General features: G+C 44.0%; 1 protein-coding gene across 1 annotated transcript in view; it reads right to left on the reverse strand.

Moving 5' to 3' along the window:
* The window catches only part of tmem200a (transmembrane protein 200A), a gene marked incomplete at its 3' end in the record, with an annotated part of 49,949 nt that overhangs the window by 19,825 nt on the left and 6,124 nt on the right, over positions 1 to 24,000 (reverse strand). The window lies entirely within an intron of this gene.

Below are 24,000 nucleotides of genomic sequence, written 5' to 3' on the forward strand. Positions count from 1 at the left end.
AGCTCACACATGAACTTGTAGGTCTGCTATTTTTGAAAAATCGTGAAAATGTTTCCTCAAATCTTTCAATAGTGAACATTTTAACTAAAATCTCTGCTTCTGGGGGGGGAACAACATATTTTCACATGGGGGGAAGGGGGGGCGGAGGCATATTACATATCATTTTTGGGGGTCCTTGACATGAAATATTGAGCACCGTACAGAAACATGGTTTTTCAGAAAAATAAATGAGTTAAGACCAAAATGATTTAAGTCCCCTTTGACTATGAAAGGCTGTTAAAATAAAATATCTTCCCAAAATGCCAACCGTTTAATTCACTACAGGAGGTGTAGTCCAGGCAAAGTAGCATTTCCAGACAGACTAATTAAAATAGATTTTTTTTCACCATAGATCATCTCTATGAGGTGTCTAGAATAACATACTAAAAGTCCTAAGAAATCCTAGATGCGGAAATATGTTTAATTCTCATCAATTCAAGATGTGTGCTAATACCTCGAGAAAACTAAACACCCTAATGGGCATTATTTTTTCTTTTGTCCTATCACAATGAAACTTTCCACAATGAATCTTAACATGAAAACTAAACTTTTTTGTATTACAAGTTTCTCTGAAACTTAATTTGAATATGCAAAGTAGCTTAATATATATTGAATATGCCTACATTTGCATATCACGAAAATTACTTTTCCCCAAAATGTATAATATTTACATTTTTTGTTTGTTAATGATATCAAACACACTGATCAGACCTTCATGAAACATTTCATCGAAATATTGTGACTTCATAGAATAACATCAAAAACACCATTCATATGTATGACAAATTTATGTATGACAAATGCATAAATCCGTCAAATCTTCCTCCAACCATCCTACTGCTAATGGTTGATGGCAATGCTGCTTTTGGACTGGCCTCTAACCTGAAACCTGCCGGGCTTGGTTGTACCTACCGGGGGCATAACCCCCACCGGTATAGTCCTCAGGGTCACAGAGGCCAGGTGACCTACCTCTGTGAGGACATCCCCTGGCTGCAGCAGTGTCTCAGTCCATCCCAGTCTTCTTGTTCCTGCACTCTGCAGACGCGCCTGAAGCTGTTGCAGGCCATCTCCCACCTCCAGGTAGACTCCATCACACATCTCCCACCTCCAGGTAGACTCCATCACACAGCTCTCCCACCTCCAGGTAGACTCCATCACACAGCTCTGTCACCTCCAGGTAGACTCCATCACACAGCTCTGTCACCTCCAGGTAGACTCCATCACACAGCTCTGTCACCTCCAGGTCCAGGTAGACTCGATCACACAGCTCTGTCACCTCCAGGTAGACTCCATCACACAGCTATCCCACCTCCAGGTAGACTCCATCACACAGCTCTGTCACCTCCAGGTAGACTCCATCACACAGCTATCCCACCTCCAGGTAGACTCCATCACACAGCTCTGTCACCTCCAGGTAGACTCCATCACACAGCTCTGTCACCTCCAGGTAGACTCCATCACACAGCTCTGTCACATCCAGGTAGACTCCATCACACAGCTCTGTCTCCTCCAGGTAGACTCCATCACACAGCTCTCCCACCTCCAGGTAGACTCCATCACACAGCTCTGTCATCTCCAGGTAGACTCCATCACACAGCTCTGTCTCCTCCAGGTAGACTCCATCACACAGCTCTCCCACCTCCAGGTAGACTCCATCACACAGCTCTCCCACCTCCAGGTAGCTCTGTCACCTCCAGGTAGACTCCATCACACAGCTGTCTCCTCCAGGTAGACTCCATCACACATCTCTTTCTCCTCCAGGTAGACTCCATCACACAGCTCTGTCACCTCCAGGTAGACTCCATCACACAGCTCTGTCACCTCCAGGTAGACTCCATCACACAGCCCTGTCACCTCCAGGTAGACTCCATCACACAGCTCTGTCACCTCCAGGTAGACTCCATCACACAGCTCTCCCACCTCCAGGTAGACTCCATCACACAGCTCTCCCACCTCCAGGTAGACTCCATCACACAGCTCTCCCACCTCCAGGTAGACTTCATCACACAGCTCTGTCACCTCCAGGTCCAGGTAGACTCGATCACACAGCTCTTTCACCTCCAGGTAGACTCCATCACACAGCTATATCCCACCTCCAGGTAGACTCCATCACATAGCTCTGTCACCTCCAGGTAGACTCCATCACACAGCTCTGTCACCTCCAGGTAGACTCCATCACACAGCTCTGTCACCTCCAGGTAGACTCCATCACACAGCTCTGTCTCCTCCATGTAGACTCCATCACACAGCTCTCCCACCTCCAGGTAGACTCCATCACACATCTCCCACCTCCAGGTAGACTCCATCACACAGCTCTGTCTCCTCCAGGTAGACTCCATCACACAGCTCTGTCACCTCAAGGTAGACTCCATCACACAGCTCTGTCACCTCCAGGTAGACTCCATCACACAGCTCTGTCACCTCCAGGTAGACTCCATCACACAGCTCTGTCTCCTCCAGGTAGACTCCATCACACATCTCCCACCTCCAGGTAGACTCCATCACACAGCTCTGTCTCCTCCAGGTAGACTCCATCACACAGCTCTCCCACCTCCAGGTAGACTCCATCACACAGCTCTGTCTCCTCCAGGTAGACTCCATCACACAGCTCTCCCACCTCCAGGTAGACTCCATCACACAGCTCTGTCTCCTCCAGGTAGACTCCATCACACATCTCCCACCTCCAGGTAGACTCCATCACACAGCTCTGTCTCCTCCAGGTAGACTCCATCACACAGCTCTGTCACCTCAAGGTAGACTCCATCACACAGCTCTGTCACCTCCAGGTAGACTCCATCACACAGCTCTGTCACCTCCAGGTAGACTCCATCACACAGCTCTGTCTCCTCCAGGTAGACTCCATCACACATCTCCCACCTCCAGGTAGACTCCATCACACAGCTCTGTCTCCTCCAGGTAGACTCCATCACACAGCTCTCCCACCTCCAGGTAGACTCCATCACACAGCTCTGTCACCTCCAGGTAGACTCCATCACACAGCTCTGTCACCTCCAGGTAGACTCCATCACACAGCTCTGTCTCCTCCAGGTAGACTCCATCACACAGCTCTGTCGCTACAATTATGTTGTGTGTTTCCTACTCCTTAAAGGTTTCACATGTGACATTAATTCATTTATTTTTAATGTCACAATCCCTTTAATGTGTTGCAAATTCATCCATCCATTCATCTTCATCCGCTCATCCGAAGTCGGGTTGCAGAGAGTTCCAGACTTCTCTTTCCTGGGCCACGTTAGCAGGGGAACCTCCCCTGTTGTTGCTACCTTGTCATGGTGGGGAGGCTTGTGTGCCTCTGTGACCCTGAGGACTATACCGGTGGGGGTTATGCCCCCGGTAGGTACAACCAAGCCCGGCAGGTTTCAGGTTAGAGGCCAGTCCAAAAGCAGCATTGCCATCAACCATTAGCAGTAGGATGGTTGGAGGAAGATTTGACGGATTTATGCATTTGTCATACATATGAATGGTGTTATTCTATGAAGTCACAATATTTCGATGAAATGGTTCATGAAAGTCTGATCAGTGTGTTTGATATCATTAACAAACAACAATGTAAATATTATACATTTTGGGGAAAAGTAATTTTCGTGATATGCAAATGTGGGCATATTCAATATATATTAAGCTAATTTGCATATTCAAATTAATTTCAGAGAAACTTGTAATACAAAAAAGTTTAGTTTTCATGTTAAGATTCATTGTGGAAAGTTTCATTGTGATAGGACAAAAGAAAAAAAAGAGCCCATTAGGGTGTTTAGTTTTCTCGAGGTATTAGCACACATCTTGAATTGATGAGAATTAAACATATTTCCGCATCTAGGATTTCTTAGGACTTTTAGTATGTTATTCTAGACACCTCATAGAAATGATATCTATTGAAAAAAAAACTATTTTAATTAGTCTGATTTTTGGGTCTAAAATGGGCTAGATTGCCTGGACTAGTGGGTGGATTGGCATTTCAAAGAACCTGGAATCAGCAGTTGATTGGCAATAGCTGCTATTCATGGCTGCCTTCAAACTATGATTGCAAAAAAAAAGCTCATGGCTAAATCCACACTCTCAAATGTGCATGAATTGATATTGAGCCTTCCGGTTAAAGCTGCCAGGCCAGCTCCCTGATGCATAATAAAACAGTTATAGTTATTCACCATGAACACAAAATTATGCTAATGTGTAGCCTGTGATAGCCACCTTAACCCATTTAGACCTGAGGACGATTCTACAAATGCCTTCTAAATCCTGACAGTTTTCTGAAAACCCCATGTTTCTATGTCAGTTTCTATGTCAGCGGTGCTCAAACATTTTCATGTCAAGGAACCCCAAAAATATATGTAATTTGCTGCCGACCCACATCTGAAAATATGTTGTTCCAGTGACCCCCCCCCCCCCCATCTGAAAATATGTTGTTCCAGTGACCCCCCCCCATCTGAAAATATGTTGTTCCAGTGACCCCCCCCCCATCTGAAAATATGTTGTTCCAGTGACCCCCCCCCCCCCCATCTGAAAATATGTTGTTCCAGTGACCCCCCCCCCCCCATCTGAAAATATGTTGTTCCAGTGACCCCCCCCCCCCCATCTGAAAATATGTTGTTCCAGTGACCCCCCCCCCCCCCCCCATCTGAAAATATGTTGTTCCAGTGACCCCCCCCTCCCATCTGAAAATATGTTGTTCCAGTGACCCCCCCCCCCCCCCCCATCTGAAAATATGTTGTTCCAGTGACCCCCCCCCATCTGAAAATATGTTGTTCCAGTGACCCCCCCCCCATCTGAAAATATGTTGTTCCAGTGACCCCCCCCCCCCCATCTGAAAATATGTTGTTCCAGTGACCCCCCCCCCCCCCCCATCTGAAAATATGTTGTTCCAGTGACCCCCCCCCCCATCTGAAAATATGTTGTTCCAGTGACCCCCCCCCTCCCATCTGAAAATATGTTGTTCCAGTGACCCCCCCCCCATCTGAAAATATGTTGTTCCAGTGACCCCCCCCCCCCATCTGAAAATATGTTGTTCCAGTGACCCCCCCCCCCCCATCTGAAAATATGTTGTTCCAGTGACCCCCCCCCCCCCCCCCCCAGAAGCAAAGATTTGAGTTAAAAACGCTCGCTCTGAAAGAATATATTCAAAGATTTGCGCCACATTTTCACGATTTTTCAAAAATAGCATATCTACAAGCTCATAGCGCGGCACCAAGTGCCACGCCATGAGCTTGTAGATCTGCTAATTGTTCAACAGCGAAAGCATAGCATAATGATTAAAACACCAAAAGAGGTTCCTGCGTTAACCGAGTTAAATGAATGTTGGCAACAAAACACACCGAGCAGTACATCATGTCCTGTGCTTCATTGGAACGAGAAGAGTACTTGTGATTAAGGTCTTATAAGCACTGATGATTGCATGCGCGCGTGCTTGTGTGTGCCTATGTGTGCGTGTGTGTGTGCACGTGCGTGCGCGCATGCGTGAGCGTGTGTGTGTGTGTGTGTGTGTGTATGTGTGTGTGTGCATATGCATGGAAAGATATAGAACGTTGTGTCTAATGTGTGTAAAATGCAGGGCCGGAGTAAAAAGAGTACAGTATTGGCATCAAAATATACTTACAGTTACCAAAAGTATACCTCATCATTATCCATGATGCCCCATATTTCATGTTTTCAAATGTATACAAATATTTTGGGAAAATAGCAGATCCGCAAGCTCACAATGCGTCCCACCGCGACGCATTGTGAGCTTGTGGATCGGCTTTTTTTCAAATGACCTGAAATGTATCTACAGGACGGAAGTGATTTAATGTATGTTATTGTAATAACAATCCAAATCTACAAAGCAACTATAGCGACTAAGGTTTTCAAATAATTGTCGTGTGGTTAAAATCACAATATTTGCCTATTGTAAATGGGATTGGAAATTGGAATGACTAAAGTCAAGTGCAAAACAACCTCAAAATTCTACCCGAGTACAACAGTATAGGCCTACTCTGGTGGTACGACGTGCCACCGCTGGCCAACGAGGGCATACGCGCCTTTTTGAGTGGTGCTAGCTGCCTATATAGACAGCCATGTGTGTCCCTATTTGTCTACGTGTACGCATACGTGGCTGTCTCTGTCACGGAAATCTAAAAACACCCTCGCCGATATCCACTGGATGGCACTGTTGCGCAGCGTCACACGCACGCACACACACGCAAGCACAGAGAGATCTATTTTTGAGTGGTGCAACCACTCCTACAACCAGCAAGCAACCAGCAATGTCCGTGTAAAACCACCCGCCTATGTGGCCATGAGCACGAGTATATGACTATAGGGTACCAGTACGGGGCGCCAGTAACAGAGAGAGAGACAGTGCTGCAATGGTGCCTGCTAATGAGAGAGAGAGAGAGAGAGAGAGAGAGAGAGAGAGAGAGAGAGAGAGAGAGAGAGAGAGAAGTGGGGAGCTGCACCACTCAGTTCACACGGGTGTGATTTTTTCTTTAAATAATGCCAACGGGAAAGAGAGCAACGTTGGTTTCGGTGCAACGTTCTATTGTGATGTGTTCTATTGTGTTATTCTGTTGCGGTATTGCTCATACTGGGACTGTTTGATGTCCACACACATGGACAGTCATATAAGCACTTATGTGTGTGTGTGTGTGTGTGTGTGTGTGTGTGTGTGTGTGTGTGTGTGAGCCGTTATCGGAGAATCCAACTTAAGTGCATCTTTATGTGCTACATAATAGCACTTTCACTGGCATTTGGCCTGTGATTAATGTGCGTAAGAGAGAGAGAGAGAGAGAGAGAGAGAGAGAGAGAGAGAGAGAGAGAGAGAGAGTGTAAAGCATGGGAACAAGAGCGCATCCACTGACCTTTGCCTTCTCCTTTCTCCCTCAAGAGCCAACAGTCTGTAAGTCTCTCTTTCACTCGATCTCCCCTCCTCTCCCCTCCCCTCATCTAATCTCCGTCTCTCGCTCCCCTCCGCCCACTTCCTGCCCCCTCCTCTCACATCTATTTTTAATCCGGGCTCTAATTCTCTTTTTTTTTTCATTCATTCTGTCTGCTCTTTGTTTTCATTTGCTCAAGTCGTTATTTCATTTAGTCCTTATCGCTGCCCTCCTCCTCCCTGTCTCTTGCAGAGGGTCATCATGGTAATGTCTCCCTGTCTCTTGCAGAGGGTCATCATGGTAATGTCTCCCTGTCTCTTGCAGAGGGTCATCATGGTAATGTCTCCTCCCTGTCTCTTGCAGAGGGTCATCATGGTAATGTCTCCTCCCTGTCTCTTGCAGAGGGTCATCATGGTAATGTCTCCTCCCTGTCTCTTGCAGAGGGTCATCATGGTAATGTCTCCTCCCTGTCTCTTGCAGAGTGTCATCATGGTAATGTCTCCCTGTCTCTTGCAGAGGGTCATCATGGTAATGTCTCCTCCCTGTCTCTTGCAGAGGGTCATCATGGTAATGTCTCCTCCCTGTCTCTTGCAGAGGGTCATCATGGTAATGTCTCCTCCCTGTCTCTTGCAGAGGGTCATCATGGTAATGTCTCCTCCCTGTCTCTTGCAGAGGGTCATCATGGTAATGAAATGAAGCTGCTCTCTGAGATAATCCCAGAGAAACCACCCAGCTCCCTCTGATTAGTGTGATTTGACTTTATTATACTGTATATGTGTCACACCATTACAGGGTGCCCTATCATACACATATATAATTATAACATATGCACACACACACACACACACACACACACACACACACACACACACACACACACACACACACACTCCTGCTTCTCATCTTTCCTGCCGTTTTTTCTTATTTCTCTCTCTCTCTCTCTCTCTCTCTCTCTCTCGTATGTGTATCAGAAACCACACAATGTCGTTTGTTACGGGAAGAAGATTCCGCCTGTTGCCCCATGGTTACCGAGAAGAGAAGAGAGAGGGAGGGAGGAGGAGGGGGGGGGAGGACAGACAGACAGACAGACAATAACTGAAGAGACTGGCTGTGAGTGCCTGAGAGAGGGGAGAGGGAAGGAAAGGGGGGAGAGGGGGGGGGGGCAAAGGAGAGAAGAAGAGGAGGTGATGGAAGGTATAGTGGAGGTTATATCGGTGCAGACCAGCGGAGCAGGAAGGGGACAAAGGAGGGGCAGAGTTGAGTGACTGAATGAAGGAGAGGACAGCCCAGTGTGATGGAGAGAGAGAGAGAGAGAGAGAGAGAGAGAGAGACTGTTTTGTCTGTTCATCCTGTCAGTCACAAACAAGAGGAGAGAGAGAGAGAAAGAGAGGCAGACAGTAGAAGACAGACAGACAGACAGACAGTAGGAGAGAGAAGATAAGAGAGGGACCAATGTGCCGTCAAAATTACGAGCGGATCCCCTTTCTCATTCCTTGCATAATAATAATAGGCCAAATATGTCAATGCCCATGATGTGCAATCTGAGATCTAGTGGCGAACGCGGAGGAGACGTTGCCATATATTACTTCATTGTATTACAATGAACTAAACTTTTCCAATTTAACTAATTAATAGTGAATTTATTTACTATTAAAAATTAAAAATGTGAAAACGCACCCAGGGCACAGTACCCCCCGCGGCCACAGGGCGGCAAGTATTTCACAACGGGTAAGGGCTAGTACATAACAATACACATAATTTGACACGACACAAACAAAAACCAATAAATGACATATAAGAACAAAGAATGACAAACAAGAGCAACTGTTGTGCTTATTATACCCCCGGTCAGACTCTAAATTTAGCCTCCAAATCGAATGATGTACAAACGACTTCTGTAATCTTGACCTTATTGAATTGCGGAACTCTGTCTCCTATTATCTGAAGGCAGAAACGCATATTTCCCTTTCAAAACATGGCTAGTGTTTGAAGTGCTATTCCTCGCTACAACGTATTATGTTGTTATTATAATTATGTGTCCAAAGCTGTTACTTTTCAGGATTCAATTCATAGCTAAAGTAGCAGATCGACAAGCTCAAAACACGGCACTTCAAGGGGTGGATGAACAACCATTATACAACAGGTCGTTTCGAGGAAGCAATCTGATTGGTTGAAACGGCTTCTAGCCATGGATCAAACCAGCACCATTCACCACCTAATCAAAACAAAGAATTCAGCTGCTCTGTTTTCCCAGAGCGCTAGCAAACTCGGTGGCTAGGCTAGCTAGTTTCTTGGGACATTTGTGGTCGTAGTGACTACATCGGTCATTAAACTTTTTTTTTTTTCAGCGATTTTCTTAGTTTTAAGGGCAACTGTTGTATAATTGCAATATTACACTCGAGGGGGTGGTTTAACGTGATTATTGCCACTTCAGTGATGCTTGCGGAACTCAACTTCGTCTCGTTCCTGACCGCATCACTGTCATGGCAATAATCACGTTAAACCACACCCTCTTGTGTAATATTGCTTAACTGAAGACAGGCAGTTTTTATAATATAGGATAGTGAGATTAGGAGATAGGAGTCAGGGTGTTACGGTGAGTAGGGATGAGGACCCAAATGCAGGCGACAGGAGGCAGAACAGGTAAATTTAGGAATATGTATTAACTAAACTCATGAACTTTCATAGGCTACAAGGGCAGGTAGGTAAATCTCAGAAAACATACAGTATAATACAGGAACTCACGCAACAGGGAACTATGAACCAACAAGAACACAATGCAAACACAGGACTTAAATAGACACAGGATAACAGAGCACAGCTGGAACCAAAACACAATCAACACTAGGATAGGCCGGGGGACTAAAAGGACACAGGTGGAAACACTGACAAATTACAAAGTAGGTTAGACAAGGTAACTAACAGTAACATGGCAGACAGGAAACACTAGGAACAACACTACAAAATAAGATACACAAAACCAAGGCAACAGCAGTGTAACAGAAAACCAAAACCAAAGACAAACAGTCAGGAACACAAGATGCATAGACCAATACAGATATACTGAAATGGCATACAGTATCTTATCTCAAGTCCAAAACCTAAATAAGGACAGTGTACAGTACTGTATGTGGCCCATGGTGACCATCGATCAATTCTGGATAAAATCTATAAATCTCACACACAATTAACCCATTGAGGGCGGGAACCCCTTTTGGTGTTTATAGCATGATGTTATACTTTAGCTCTTTAAATATGTGCTTCTGAGGGGTCTCTGGTCTCCTTTGCCGCATGTCTTCCCGGGAACTACCCATAGATCCGAAACAACTTTTGGTCATTTTATCATCTACTCGTACGCTTATGTGAACACCCCAGAGACAGTTTTGAAGTTGCTCGATTGAGTATTTATTCATTTTAGCTGCCCCGCCCTGTAGCTCTTCCCCCAACATTGACGACACAGGCGGTTCTTTGTGAACGGGCATTTATTGGGCATTCTTCTCATCCCAGTTGTTCCATGCCGTGAGAACTGTAAGTTCACACAAAAATAATAAGCACATAAACAATCAGCGAAGTGCGTCATGATACAAATATTGATCAAACAAACACAAGGAAATGCGCAAAGCGCAGGTGAACGTGTCCGTCAAAACAAACAACAAAATACTAATCTAAATATAATAATACCTCGTTGGCCGCTTGTCGTGGAAGAGGTCCTTGCAGCTTGTGTTTCATAGTCTTTCGAATGTTCTTTTGACCGTCTGTTTTGGCTTCAGACGTTAAAGTTTGTAACACACTGAACTGTGTGCTCAGTGTGCTGCTTCCTAGTAGACCAGAGCCTGAATGAGTGAGACACGGTTTGTAGCACCTGTGTGCAATGCCATGCAATCATGCATCAATCAGTCCATCATTGTCCAGTGTTGCTACTTGACAGACAGAGAACTTGGTTCTGCCTCAGAAAGTTATCACATGTTTTACATTTTTAACCTCATATGAAATCAATTATAAACCACATATTTATTGTACACATCATGAAATTACTATGAATTATGCTTTATGAGCTTATGACCATGAACTTTTATATTTTAGCTAATTTTAAAGTTAACATTTTAATAACAGCACTTACACTCCCACCAAATCACTCATTCTTTAACATGTGGGATTTTCTTGTAACCAAAACCAAAAGAACAAATTAAAATGTATGCATTTCAGTGAGTGTGACTTGTGTGGTTTTCCTAGTACTAAGTGTAGTGTCACTGACCAGCGACCTCCTTAGCACCATCTCCATCAGGGTATTCATTTTCCATCTGGGCCAGAATTCACTGGCTAGGAAGTGTACTCTTCTCCACCTCTTGTTCAGCTGGATGTCTTCTTTGTGGAGCTGTCCGGTTGGTGGTAGGATTGTGGGATGTTTCACGTCGTGGTGAAAGGTTGATCGGGATAGCCGTCCTCCCACCTTGAGGCTATTACTCTTGTCCCGGGTTCCTTCCGTCTGGAGCTTGATTTTCTGAGTTTCTTCAGTGAAAGCTTCTTGCATCTGTCTAGACGTTTCATTCATTCTGGACTTAGGTCCTGTGAACTCTTTGATAAGTCTCTTCAGCCTTGCGACAGGCCTTAGTGTCTTGGACCAGTTAGAGGACTTTGTGAAGTGGTTCCTCACTGAACTCAATTCTTCTGTCTTGACTTTGTTGACTGGAACCTTGCAAAGGTCAGTGGTTGTCCCTAGTTCTCCCACCGTTTTCTCTCCGTGTGGAAGATTCTGTTGCACAGGACAGTCAGGTCCCTTCAGCTGGTTAGACTCCTTTGACTGAACTGTTCGTTGTTTATCATCTGTGGGTTTAACTTGATCCTTGCACACTCTGTGCACTTCTGTCTTGAACTCAACCGATGGCTGTACAGCAGGTATCACAGTCATGATTCTGTGGCTGATGCTCACTGCATCGCTGCAGTCATCCATTGAATGTGAGCCACCGATGATGCTCCATCCGAGATCAGTCCGCTGTGCATACGGATGATCTTCTTCGCTTCTTCTTACTTGTACGTTTGTCAACTTCTGACATGGTACGACTGTTGACCTCTTAGTTATTGTATCGCTCTGTATGTCTAAGAGCGCATAGACAAGAACTTCTTGATCTTGGGGCAAGGGCGTTGGAGCTGCTTGAGGTTGACTTTGGGGACTAGGGGTTTGACTTGTGACTTGGTGAAATTGGGGAATGAAAGGGGAACTTGTGACCTGGGGAGCTTGTATTGTAACTGTTTTGGATTGAGGAATAAATGGGGAACTTGAAATGTTGAGTGCTTGTCTTGTCACTGTCTGTATGGCAGGGGTGTTTGAGCCATGAAGGGAATTTTCTTTGGCTGCATCATAGACCCTTACTCGAGCCTGTGCAGTGTTCAACTTCTTCACTTCTTCTAGGCGTTCGGTCTTTCGTTGCCTTTCCTTTATCGCTTGTTGTCTGGCTAGCATCTCGGCTTCCATCGCTTGTTGTCTGGCTAGCATCTCGGCTTCCATCGCTTGTTGTCTGGCTACAAATTGTGCCTTTCTTTGCCTTTCTTCAGCCTGTAGCCTGATAAGTTCTCTTGCTTCCCTCTCTTGTTCGTGACGTTCGTTCAACGCTGACAGAGCTTCTTGGGCTGCAGCGGCTTCTGCTGCAGCCTCATTTCTTTTGATCGTGTATCTGCTAGAGTGGGTAGAACCACGTCTTGAATGCCGAGACTGTGGCCTTGATAAAGAACCTGTTGAGTCTTCTGTAGAATGTCCATGAAGTTGCCTTGTTGTCTTCCGAACAATGGTTTTTGTAAGCGATACACAGTTATCAACCTTACGCCGCTCTTCTGTATCAGTAGTTTTCAGGAGACGTAACTCATCATAGGTGTATTGTACATCTGTACAGTAGCTTTCAATGTTCTTAATCAGTTCTTTCAATTCGTCTTCCGAGGCACTTCCATAGCTCTCGTCCAACATTTCTCTGCTGAGTCTTGCATAGCATTTCCATTTTGCATAAGTACTATTGTACCGACGTTGCACACTCAGCAGCTTCTCTTCTTGAAGTTCTCTTCCCTTCAGGGTCAGAGTTCGTTTTCTTTCACCTTTGCGTATTTCCACTTCTTCGGATTCAGTGGCTGTAGCTTCGGATAGAGTAGATACATTGGCTTCTTCAGTATCTGTGACTTGGGGTTGTGGAAGTTGGTTGGCATCTTCTTGGCCGGTTGTGGTGCTTGGGTCAGACATTTTGAATGAATGCATGTGTGTTATGGAACGTTTGTGAATAATAAGCTTGAATTGTGTCTAGTGTGTGTAACTATATGTACAAACCTACTTCAAGTTGACTTCAAAAAACAAGAAATAACCTTAATGCAGAGGAAATCTGCTAGAAACACTTTAAATCACTTATTCTTTAAATACCAAAGATATCTTTTTGACAGTGGAGTTACCCTTTAACCTTGGTTTATCTTTTTCACGAAAAATAAAAACAAAAAACAAAACACCGTAGTTCTCCTTTAACCTTCTTAGTTTAGCTGAAAACCAAAAGGAGTTACAAAACACCGTAGTTCTCCTTTAACCTTCTTAGTTTAGCTAAGAACCAAAATGAGTTACAAAACACTGTAGTTCTCCTTTAACCTTCTAAGTTTAGCTAAGAACCAAAATGAGTTACAAAACACTGTAGTTCTCCTTTAACCTTCTAAGTTTAGCTAAGAACCAAAATTAGTTGTACTTTAAACCGTTTACTTAAATAAACACAAAATGAGCTTGTTTTTAAACGTCTTAAACCTTTGTGAAACAAAATGAATTATTTAAACTCTTTGTCATGAAATACAAAATGACTTGGTGACTTTAGTTTGGTAAACAAAATTGCAATCTTAATGCAAACACTTTTTATAAACTCTTAAACTCTGTTCACTTGCTTATGTGAGTTACTTTAAATTCTTCTTAAACCATCCAGCAGTGTAACAACTTCAATACCAGCACATTAGAAAGATCCCAAAAACGTGTAGGCTAAGCTCCATATGCACGGTTAATAGATCTGAGTCCTTGTTGCAATCTCCAAGTTGAACCGCTTCCCGCACCAACTTGTTGTGGTAGGGAACTTCTTGGCTGTCACTCGAAACGTTGCGCTTTCAACACAGTCTATCGCCGTTGCTTTGCAGTGGCTATGCCGACACCTACTTTGTGGGCTTTGCGTATCTGAAGGCTGGATCCTCGTTGCGTTGTCACCCGCGGAGGTTGTCGTCTCTCGTCTCTCCTACCCGTGTTGAGCAGTCGAGTTCTCACTGTAGCTCTTCCCCCAACATTGACGACACAGGCGGTTCTTTGTGAACGGGCATTTATTGGGCATTCTTCTCATCCCAGTTGTTCCATGCCGTGAGAACTGTAAGTTCACACAAAAATAATAAGCACATAAACAATCAGCGAAGTGCGTCATGATACAAATATTGATCAAACAAACACAAGGAAATGCGCAAAGCGCAGGTGAACGTGTCCGTCAAAACAAACAACAAAATACTAATCTAAATATAATAATACCTCGTTGGCCGCTTGTCGTGGAAGAGGTCCTTGCAGCTTGTGTTTCATAGTCTTTCGAATGTTCTTTTGACCGTCTGTTTTGGCTTCAGACGTTAAAGTTTGTAACACACTGAACTGTGTGCTCAGTGTGCTGCTTCCTAGTAGACCAGAGCCTGAATGAGTGAGACACGGTTTGTAGCACCTGTGTGCAATGCCATGCAATCATGCATCAATCAGTCCATCATTGTCCAGTGTTGCTACTTGACAGACAGAGAACTTGGTTCTGCCTCAGAAAGTTATCACATGTTTTACATTTTTAACCTCATATGAAATCAATTATAAACCACATATTTATTGTACACATCATGAAATTACTATGAATTATGCTTTATGAGCTTATGACCATGAACTTTTATATTTTAGCTAATTTTAAAGTTAACATTTTAATAACAGCACTTACACCGCCCCCTTCCTATACAAACCCATTGTAACTTAAAAATCCATTTGAACCATTATAGATTCATCGAAAACACCCGCCTTTTTTTCTGGTGATTGATATTGTCCGTCTGCTATGTGAGGCACCACTCAGTTCACACAGGTGTGATTTTATTTACCGTTTTCATTTATTTGTAATAGTTATTTTGTGGTGTTTTTCCGGAGCGCTGAAAGCATTGATTTACCCCCGAAAATATATACACTTATTATAAATAAATGAAAACATGAATTGAAAAAAAAATACACGTTTGTACAGGAAGGGAGCGGGGCAGGTAAAATTAATATCAAATAAGTAAATACTGAATCGAGCAACTTAAAAAAATGTTCACAAAAGCCTCATGTATAGACGATAAAATGTCCAAACGTTTTTTGTTTTTATTTAAGTGAAATAATATCTCCATTTATGGCGCGTGGCCGGTTCCACACTTTGAGCACCATGCCCTTCAAAAAACTGTCTGTGCACGCCACTGGATAGGAGATGATTCTAGTTGGATAAAGGATGTGAATAAGAGCAGAGAGGGCAGAGCAAAGCACAGGGAAGAGGGAAGAGCACATGGGAGGAGAGCGACTGACATCTTAACCCATTCTGACCCGAGATCAGATTAAAAAAAAATGGCTTCTATGTCAGTCGCTCTTCGATTTTTCAAAAATAGCAGACCTACAAGCTTGTAGCGCGCCACTCGGTGGCGCACTATGAGCTTGTAGATCTGCTATTTTTAAATAGCTAAAGCATAACGTAATGCTAACACCAAAAGGGGTCCCCGCCTAAAATGGGTTAACAAGGTCGTAGGAGGTGGAAGCCACAGAGAATGAGACCAAAAAGAGAAGCGGAAGGCTCGCAGCGCTGGAATGCAGCGTCCTTTCACCGAACAGAACGAGTCAGTCCTGTTGCTTTTCAAAGGACCTTAGTGAACACTCATGCATATTATGCCCTATACCTAATATGGAAATCCATTCTAACTATAGTTTTTGCCAATGCGTGTCCGCTTAAATTCTGGGCGGGAACCCCTTTTGGTGTTAAGCATTATGTGTTATACTTTAGCTATTGAAAAATAGAAGATCTACAAGCTCGTAGACTGTTCTATGTCAGTGGTGTTCAATATTCCATGTGGCCGCCGACCCCAATTTGAAAATATGTTGTTCCAGGGACCGGATGAAAACGCAGATGCTGTACCGACTATGGTGAACAGGTGAAGCAAGCAATAAATATTTAAAAGCACGAAGAGCTGCCTGTGTTTATCATTGGAGCCCCGACACACAGCGAACAGTACAAGTCTAACAGCAGCGCGTCAGCCAGGTCCAACCACAGGATCAATACCTCGAGCGCAGCCGCTGACGCACAAAGAGATCGTGATATATATATATATTTTGTAATTTAAAATTTTGTAAATTAAAAACTGAACTTTTAACATTCAGTAGATTTTCTGTGGTCTGGGGTTTTCTGGCTCAGACAAGTGCTCTGATTCTCCTGCTGTTTGTGATGTCACAGCCTGCAAATCCCATATATGTCAATGGGATTTGCCAGCAGTTTTCACAGTTTTGCCTGTTTTCGTTGCAGCTCAAAAGGCTTCCAAACCCCAGAGAAAACTCCAGGCCACAGAAAATCCACTGAATGTTCAAAGTTCAGGTTTTCTGGTTGCAATTGAGGTCATAAAACACAAAAGAAAAATGAAAAATACAAATAAATTAAAATGAATGTCATGAAACCTATAAAGGAGACTCCAGTAGGGCACCGGTTCTCAGCACACGGTACCACCAAGGTCTTACGACCAGGTCTGTAAGTGTCCATTTGGTTGCATTTTGTTAATGTACACTCTCTGAGTTAAATAGCAATTACACTAAAAGCACCAGAGTGTTTCACCGTGTAGATCACGGCCGCCCTACAGTAATCGTTTAAAGCTTATAGCTCAGAGATTCTCAACCCTTTTTTAAATTTCAAGGACAGTTTGATGTGCATTCGACCACGGACCAACCCCATTTGACGACATTGATTTCCTGTTTTTCCTTCAGTGTTAATTAAACTCTGAGAGTTTAACCCATTCCGACCTGAAATGGCTTTTAAAAGAAAGCAGTTGTTCTGCAACCATCGTGATACCGATGGGGGGGGGGGGGGGTGTCACATGATACATGATGTATTGTCCCTATAGCAACGATACACACGTGTGCCGCCGCTGCTGGGTGACAAGTTTGCCTAGCAACCGGCATGTAGAAATCACCGGACTGACAGGTAGGAGAGGGAGAGAGAGAGAGAGAGAAGAGAGAGAGACGCACAACCACCTTGAGGACTTCAACTCATTGTGTATTCCTGCACTGTTCGTGGCGAGTAACCTTTGTAGTTTGTACAGTGAAATAATAATGTACACACAAACGGAGGAACTACCTTTAAATGAGTCATTTGTGACCAGATTTGACGGAGAGCCTGCCATTGCGCGAACCGAAATAAGCGTCCGAGCTGAAATCGACACGTGAATATGAAATAAATGCATAAACATGTAGCTGTAGGTGTAATGTTAGAGACTACAGTGACCGCAGAAGTGAACCTGTTTTCTCAACTCGCTGTTTTCTAAAAGACATATCTCCAAAACTGGTGGGTCAAACTGAACAACCAATATGTCAATTTGAAGCTATCTTTCATATGACATGAACAAACGAAAATTAAAAGAAATCCAATGGCAGTCCCTCAGTCAAATTTAGTCACATTTGTTGCTGTTCGTCTCCAAGCTTTCATACCAAAATTGTGGATATATTTAACTCATTGGACACGGCCGGGACGCCATGTTGTATCTCTGCTTTAGGGAGGAAACCGCCTAACTCCAAAATGTTCATTTTTCAGGAAATTAAAAATATAATTTTTTCAGGAAAATTAAGAAAACCTTATATATTTTTTTAAACAAAGCAACACTGCCTCATCAAAGTTGGTGTTGTGACGTTATTTATTGTCAATTACTTCCATGTGAGGGAGAGAGGTGGTGGAGTTAGCTGCTTTAGCAGACAGTTTGAGGGTTCCAATGGAATTAAGAGGTTTTGTCCAAAGCACTTTTTACTACTTTCCAATGGTTCAATATTTTCCAAACAACACTTAAAGGGTGTTCAATACACTTATTTGTGCAAAAAAAAAAAACCTCAAAAATGGAGTTATGAGGTTTCCTCCCACCGACAGTCGCCCAATTGCTTTGAATGCTTCTCGATACAGTAGCCGGTATTATTGATAACTATGATGTAGTAATGGGTCAAATTACACAGGATTTACATGTTGTAAAGCTTTTCCTTGAAAATACATCATTTCAATGTTCCCTATTGACAGCACAGCAGGGTAATTGGACAGATTGTATGAGTGTAATTACGGCAGTTCACTAACCACTATTTTATATGACGTGTCGCACGGCAAAAATAGCAGAGGGGGGAGGGCGGGGGGTAGTAGGGGGAGAGAGGAAAACTGTGTGAAAGGCACAAACAAAGCCCTGGCGTTTCACATCGTGTTGCTTTATTGCATCCAGATGTACGTGTTTATGTAGCTTGTGATGCATTACTATAATTCAGCTAATCATCGTAATTGCATGTGAGGGAGACGGGGCGGAGGGGGGGAGGGAGGGAGGGAGGGATGCAGACAGACAGACAGACAGACAGACAGACAGAGATGCATGTAAGAGTGAAAAGTCAGAGTGAAAGGAATATAGGGGTGGATATGGGGGGGTTTGAAGGAGAAATAAGATGGACCAGAGATACAGATACTTCCATAAGGCATTTTGATCTTTGTAATTAATAGCAAACTTTCTTTACCGATTTCAGAGGAGCACAATGGAGAGAGAGAGAGACAGCTGAGGTAACAAGACAACTCACCCCGTTTCTGTTTTCCTCCCAGAAGTTTCTCCAGTGAGGGGTGGGAGAGGCTGGACAGCAGACGGCTGGACTTTGAATTTATCTAACTATAAACTCTAATGACAGAAGACAGCCTAAGTATAAATATAATTTATGAAAAGCTACTACAGTGAAGTCTGTTCACAGAAGTTGTTGTAGGATATGTGGGGATTATCTGGCGAGGTACCATTTGAGTGGGCAAAACCTTACATATACTAAATAATACTAAATTGTTTATAGGGTCAATATAAGTAAAATAATATAGCCTTTCCACAGGAGTATCTTTTTATATTTTTCCAAAAAGAATACAAACAGCCAATTGCATAATATTACAAAGTTATCCCCCTCAATGGTGAAAATTCTGGGAGGAAAAACGGGCACGCACCGGGGTGAGTTGTCCAGTATTCGATTAGAGAGAGAGAGAGAGAGAGAGAGAGAGAGAGAGAGAGAGAGAGAGAGAGAGAGAGAGAGAGACAGAATAAATGGAAATAGAACACCATAATATAACTCTCAAAGAACAAGGGACAGATGTCACGGATGTAGACAGAGTCGAACCCAAGTGCAGGGTAACAACAAACACGAATAGAAGTTAAATATTTAATAAAGAATAAGGCAGATCTTACACTGAAGTATAGTAGGCAGGAATCAGGCAATTGCAGAATGACAAAGTAGTCAAAACAGGAATCCACAGACAAGCAACCGTGACATCAAGCTATGAACTGACAATGAGAGTCCAGTTTTATAGGAGCAGGTTGATTGGCAAAGTGTTCACAGGTGGGCTGACGAGGGAGTTGAAGACAGGTGTGTAAATGGGACTGCAGTGTGGTGGAAATGAATGTGGGAGTGGCCATGGTGGAGTCACAGACTGAGGGGGAGAGAGAATGTGACAACAGATGGGGAGAGAAGAAAAGTACATGTATGTTTTCGAAGAGCCATCTGTCACGCGTGTTGTCCAATTAAGCACTCTGCACCCTGCGTTATACGTTGGCGTTACAATAGTGGCGTACGAAAATACACAGAAAACGCAGCCGATCTACAATCGTGTAGCGGTTATTTAGAAGAATTCACGTTCGGAAATCTGTCAATAACCCATGTTGGGCGGGAACCCCTTTTGGTGTTAGCATTATGTTATGCTTTAGCTATTGAAAAATAGCAGATCTACAAGCTCATAGCGCGCGCGCTACGAGCTTGTAGGTCTGCTATCTTTGAAAAATCAAAGAACGACTGACATAGAAACACAGCATTTTCAAACAGACATTTTTAGAATCTGATCTCAGGTCAACTCGTCTTGTTCTCTTTGTTTGAAACATAATTGTACACTTGGCCTATATTGTAGCTGTGAAGAAAAGAAATGAAGAAAAAAATGGAACGATATAATTCTGTTCCCCGTGTTTATTTCAACATATAACCCAACGACGTTACAAGTTACATGGGTATGGCCTTGAACCCCTTATTAATCTGCAGTTAACCCATTTAGGCCTGTAAAAATAATGTAAAATACCTATGTTTCTAGGCCTTTATCACTCAATATTTCATGTCAAGGACCCCAAAAATGATCTGTGATTGGCCTCCGACCCCCGTCTGAAAATATGTTGTTCCAGGGACCCCCCCCAGAAGAGATGTGAGAACACGTGATGTGTCAAGTCAAGCTGAACGTTGCATCAGTGATACCTGCCCTCCCAGCACTTTGTTTTTTTTTCACGCAGTGAAAACCCAGAGAACTTGAGCGAACACGACTGTATAACAAAATGTAAAAAAGTTAAAACTTCTATAGACTGAGACTTAGGGAAACATTTTTCCTTTTATTTCATCATGCTCATAAAGTGTTCGGTGCTCAAAGTGCAATTATTAAAAAGCAAACGTTTCAGTCCTAAGACCTTCCTCCGTCAGTGCTATATGGCAGCGGACTGACCTCATGCTTCCTTCTATGCATGAGCAGTCCAAGCGGCTTCTTTTCACCTGACAGGGGGTAGTTTCCCCAGCCGGACGTAGCACGTGGAAGGAACACGTTATACCAACCAGTTCCTTTCCCCTCCATCAGGCGCCCCGGCTGGCCAGGGGGCGCAGTTTTGAGACCAGGATTACTGCATGTTTTTTTTGTGAGGGTACCTACCCTAGGGGACACGGGGAGAACATGCAAACTCCACACAGAAAGGCCCTTTCGCCTACCCCCGCCTCGGGTATATGGCCCCCAGCACCCACACACAGCATCCCCAGCAGGAATCGAACCCAGGATCTTCTAGCTGTGAGGCGACAGCACTACCAACTGTGCCACTGTACCACGTAAACCGGACAGTGACAAAGTATTGTCACGACAGAGTACAGCATCTTGCAATGGGTCTCGTCTACAAGATTCGCTACACCACCATGATACCCATGGCATGTACCTGTGCTCGACAAACCACGTGCAACGCAGATTTGGCTCAAACAAGGGAATAAATTAATTTCCCTCCTACGCCACGAAAATGTGGAACGCCCTACCAACAGCCATTAAGACATGTGAATCCCTTGACTCCTTCAAAACCCGCTCTCAAAGAGCACCTACGGATGGAAACTGGCCTCTATGAATAAAGTCAGAGTTCTGATGTTCTGATGAATTGAAAATGGTGGACCCTGTTGTGAACAGGCGTAACACCTAATCACGGTGTCGTCCACAGCATAACGGCTTTTGTGTTGACGTGTGCTTTTCGTTTGAAGCGTTACCCATTCTGCATACTGTGGAATCAGAATGTTCAATCAAATCAATCAATCAGATTTCAATCAATCAATCATTGTAAACACCTGCCATGTGGCGCTTTATTTGCCGCGCGTGCACACGCCGCTCTACACATCGCTTTAGAATACTGCACTGGCACGTTACGACGTTATCGCACACATCGTTCACACCGCCTGACTTCACTCGCTTGCCCCCTCGAGATCGATGCGGTTCCACTTAATTACATCGAGTTAAATTGAGTCATCAGTTTCACGTGTCAGGTGTGTGCGCGCGTGTGCACGTGCGCGTGTGTGTGTGTGTGTGTACTGGTCGATGGAGCGATCCCTCTCTGTTGATTCTGGTAAATTGACTCGCTCCGTCTCACTCACGGTCCCGATTGTGTGCCTGCCAGGTTCCCGTTCACGCGCGGTGAAAATGTGTCCTTTTAATCTGCTCGTAGCCCCGAGAGTTACTCTGAGGAGCCTTAATTAACCCATTCTGACCTGAGATCAGATTCTAAAAATGTCTTCTACATCCTGACAGTTTTCCATTCTGACCTGAGATCAGATTCTAAAAATGTCTTCTACATCCTGACAGTTTTCTGAAAAAGCTACGTTTCTGTGTCAGTCGGAACACGTTATTCCAACCAGTTCCTTTCCCCTCCATCAGGCGCCCTGGCTGGCCAGGGGGAGGCAGTTTAGAGACCAGGATTACTGCATGTTTTTTTGTGAGGGTACCTACCCTATAGGGGACACGGGGAGAACATGCAAACTCCACACAGAAAGGCCCTTTCACCAACCCCGCCTTGGGTATATGGGCACTGATGACGCGGATGATGCAGAGGAGGATGGGGGGGCAATGCCACTTTCGGAGTGCTAGACCAGACAAAAGTAACTAATAAATGAAGCTGTCAAACACTTGTAGAGTGGAGTAAAGGAAACCCAGCAAGCACGGTCAGGACCTGGACGAATTAACGCATTTCGATTGGGACCAGATCAAATCGAACCATAAGACTATAGTCAGATCTGGCCCAGGATATCACCTGATTTCAACCAACAACATACATTCTGCCCACTAAAGATGGACGTCCCTGGATGAATCAAGAGAGAGAGAGAGAGAGCAAATGAGACCAGATCAACTTAAATGACCACATCATAACTATATATAGTCAGATCTGTCCCAGAATAAGCTATATTATTTCAACTGGTGAAGACGTCCTGGAAAAAAGATCGTCCCCATATATGGGCTGTGGATCTGGCCTAGTGCTGAACGTCATGGAGTCACCGGAGGACGTCATCATGACGTCATTTGGCTTGCTGGTACCAATTTAAAATATGGATATACTCAAGTAAACAATAAACTCATATTGTACAGTACTCGAGTAAAATGGAAATACATGGTTACTTTCCACCGGTGGTGAAGTCTGACACATGCGTTGTGTTCTACTGGGAGTCACTGGAATGACAAGCTGAACCTCTCTCTGAGGCATGTCTTGGCTTCCAGTGTTACATACTTTGTTTAGCTATAGAGCGTCGCAGTCCCGCCCCCTTTCATGACGACGCCACAGGCCCAGGAAATGATTCCCAATGCATTTTCTCCATAGACATTTCAGAAAGTATTTATTTAAAGACGGTTACACGGCGCGGACAAAGCCAACTCGAGTCGTGACAACTCATGACAGCAAACACAATATTTATGAGAAGAAAAACAACAACGAAAAGTGTTGTAACCTGCCGTTTTCTTTCTTCTTTCTAATTATTGTGTTTGTTTATTGTCCCAGCCAGGTAACACAATTGATAACTAGATAAAGTGCCAATCGGCACAGGTCTCCACCAGGATTCTTCCTCAGCCTAGTGGGAATATGCGTGCACAGTTTCATCGCAATCGGACGCTGCCGAGTTGTGGCCATTTGCTACTCCTGAAAACTGTAGGAGCCAATCGTGGCCAATCAGGATGGAATATGAGAAATCAAACAAACCTGTGTTGATCACATGACTATGGAGATCATGTGTACCGATTTGCGTGAAATTTGGATAAAATCTGAAGGAGTAATAATAGAAAATGTGTTTTACATATGTGGGCCTCCTGGTGGCGCTATAAAGAGCAGATGTGAAAAATTCCAGACAAAGGTTTTTCCTTGGCCTCTAGGGAGTTGGCATACAAAGTGATCCACAGATTTGTGCAGTTAGAGGTAAAAACACTTTTCGGCCAGTTATAGCGCCACCTTGAGGCTGAGTTGAAATTGTTCATGTGGCATTTTGTCCTCGGCCTAGTGGGAATGTGGGTGCACAATTTCAAGGAAATCACCCGATGTGTTCATGATTTGCAGCATTTTGTTTGAAACTGAGCACTCCTGTGAACTTTGGAAGCCAATCTTAACCAATCAGGATGGATTCTGAGAAATCTGAAAGACCGGTTTGGTTGAATGGCTGTAGAGAGACTGTGTACCAATTTGCGTGATGTTTGGACAAAATCTGTAGGTGTACTGTGCAAAAAGTTGTTTTGCACAAAGCGGCCTCCTGGTGGCGCTATAACAGGCCGTTCTGGAAAGT

The sequence above is a fragment of the Protomyctophum parallelum genome (assembly GCF_964188405.1).
Source record: "Protomyctophum parallelum genome assembly, chromosome: 19".
In the NCBI taxonomy this organism is placed as follows: domain Eukaryota; kingdom Metazoa; phylum Chordata; class Actinopteri; order Myctophiformes; family Myctophidae; genus Protomyctophum; species Protomyctophum parallelum.